This window comes from Cynocephalus volans, chromosome 16 (assembly GCF_027409185.1).
Source record: "Cynocephalus volans isolate mCynVol1 chromosome 16, mCynVol1.pri, whole genome shotgun sequence".
NCBI lineage: Eukaryota > Metazoa > Chordata > Mammalia > Dermoptera > Cynocephalidae > Cynocephalus > Cynocephalus volans.
Window position 1 is genome coordinate 12,150,998 of NC_084475.1, and position 2,853 is coordinate 12,153,850.

At 36.5% G+C, this 2,853-nt stretch overlaps 1 non-coding gene across 1 annotated transcript; it reads right to left on the reverse strand.

The window, feature by feature from the left end:
- Positions 1-627: 627 nt before the first annotated feature.
- On the reverse strand, positions 628-701 carry TRNAV-GAC (transfer RNA valine (anticodon GAC)). The gene has a single exon. It is a non-coding gene; the product is annotated as a tRNA-Val (tRNA).
- Between the last annotated feature and the right edge of the window lie 2,152 nt (positions 702-2,853).

Sequence of the window (2,853 nt, forward strand, 5' to 3'; positions counted from 1 at the left end):
TCCTCACCTTTAATTCCTGCTCAGCAGATGCAGCAGCTCTAGCTGTTTCTAATGGCACTGATCTTCACGTTTGTAAAGAAAATGCCTACATGTATATTTTTATTTAAAAAAAAAATATTTACACGTCCTATTTCCACTTTCGTCCATAGCTGATGAGGAATTAACTCTGGTCCTCATTTCTGAACTGACCCTTTTCCCCTCTGCCTCCTTCCTGCTCCCAGATGTTTGTTTAAATTAATATTCAGTGCCCACCTTTTTATGACGAGGCATATGTTGCTTAGAGCTGAGCCACCTAGTCCTTTAAGTCCTTTAAGAACATAGTTTTGTTCTATGTTGCACATTTTTATATTCTCCTGACTGTTAATCCTTGCCCCTGTTTTGTTTTCCTTTGCATTTTGTTCTATGGGACTGTTCCTTGTTTGGCTTCAAAGATGTTCAGAGGAAAAACCATAAAATTTCTCTCACTCTATTCCAATATAATCTGTGAGTTTGGGGTGTGTGTGTGTGTGTGTGTTTGTATTTCTTGAGAATCTCTCTCCTGCTTCTTCAGCCCACATAGGCGATTGGGTAGGACTGCTACAATAGCTCTCTCTCTCTCTCTCTCTCTTTTTTTTTTCTTTTGGCGGCTGGCCTGTACAGGGATCGAACCCTGGACCTTGGTGTTGTCAGCACCATGCTCTAACCAGCTGAGCTAACCAGCCAGCCCCTAGCTGTCTTCTTAAGACTTTTCTTCACCATCATCTTGGGAGTTCTGTTCACCTCTTCCATATTTCATAAACCCTATATATTCCTCTTTTATAGATTACTGCCTCAGAATGGGACACCAGGAGCTTCCTGGAAAAAGATATAGGGTGGGTCATGTTTTTGAGAGTTGACAAGTCTGAAAATACCTCGATTCTACTATTACACCTCCTGATGGTTTGCCTAGGATTGCAACTATAGTTGTGAAATTTTTTCCAGAATTTTGAAGACATATATCTGCTCTTTTCCAACTCCCAGTGGTCACACTCATGATCCTTCTTTGCATGAGATTCGTTACGTTTTAAGATGTTTTCTTTTTGCTTGGTGTCCTGAAATTTTATTATGAGGCAAGTTGATATGGATGTATTTTCTTTTAACTAGAATGCTGGACACAAGGTATTATCTTTTAATCTAGAAACTCATCCTTTTGAATTTTGTGTAAAGCTCTTGTACAGATGTTTGTTATTTTTTTCTTTTTCTTTTTATTTTTACCACTTATTTTCTAACTCCTCTTAGAAACTGGGTCATCTTAGTTGATCTTCCGTTTTTCTTTTTCCTTCTTATTTTCTTTTTATCATTTTCCCTTCTAATTATTCGGCCAATTTTCAATTATTGTATTACGTTTCTAATTTCCCCCTTTCCATTTCTCTCTCATCTCATCTCTACAGGGGCATAGGATGCTTTTCCCAAACACTGATGTGGTGACCCCCTCTTGATTCGTGAAGCACCTGCCCATTTTCCTTACTATTAAAATAAAATCCCTTAGCATGCTTTTGTTATTTGGTTCCTGGGTATCTCTATACTTCACTCTATTACCTCTACCCAGAATTATTAATACATTATAGAACACCTCCCTGTTCTTTGATTGTGCTATGCTCTCTTTTATCTCATTTGCTAGTCTTTGCTTTGATATTTTTATTGTTCTTTATCTGGCCAACTACTGCTTATGAGCTCAAATTTAGATGCATTCTTCTTGAAAGCACTTTCCAGCCCACTTCTCTGAGGCAATCCACCTTCCCTGCAGGGCTTCAGTGCTCCTGCTGAGTGCTCCTAGCCTGATGCTCTCCTCCCTTTAAAGCATTTGCTGCATAGTATTGCAATTGTTTGATTACCTTCTTTTTGAGATTTATTGTGCACTCTACTTGAGAAGGAGCCATGTCTCTCTTGCTTACACTTGCATCTCCATCACTTACCAAGTTCATGAGTTACAGTCTGGACTCAATTAATATCTGCTCAATGGGTAAAGAAATAATAACTGTTGCACGTATGGAGTGCTTCCAATGCTCCAGGCATTGTTTTAACCACCCTGCTTGTATCCACTCACATATCCATCACAAAGCTCTAAAGAGGTGGCTCCTGTTATGATTCCTTTTCCAAAGACATTTGGAAATTGTCAAATTGAGATTAAGTGGAATATACAATTCACTTATAAGTGACAAAGTTAGTCTTCTGAACCTAGATAATCTGGCTCCAGAACATCACTTTGTAACTCCCCAGAAAGAACACATGAATGAGCACAGGCAATGAAACACTTCGGTGGTGGCCATGCTGATAGCATTGATTTGCTCGCCACAACTTGGGCACAGGTGCTGATGGTCAGCTCTTGCCCCATCAATATATATAATGAATAAAAACAGAAAAATATATTTTTTTAAAAAATCGGAATTATACCAAAAAAAAGAGAAACATCTAAATCAACCTTTTATAAAAAAACAAATGTTTTCAAATTATTTCCGCAGAAATAGATTTGCATAGAAAAAGCAGTTGACTTTTGTATATTTTACAAAATATCTTTAATTTTCTTTTATTCGTCACTCTGGACATGAAAACCTTATGCAAGTTTCAATATTTTTAAACTTTAAAAAAGAACTTCTAAAACATTTCAAAAGGTTACTAAACAGAAGCATTCCCTTTACATTAAAATTATGAGTATCAAACTAGTTTTGTCTTTCTCAGATAATGAAAACATATATTTTAAACCTATTTAAAAATTATCTTCATAAATGTCCAAATTTCAATTCTTTAACATACTAGTGCATAACTGAAATGGAAGATTTGGACTTAGGAAGTTTCAGTTGAATATGAAGGATTTTGTCAATGAATGAATATAGA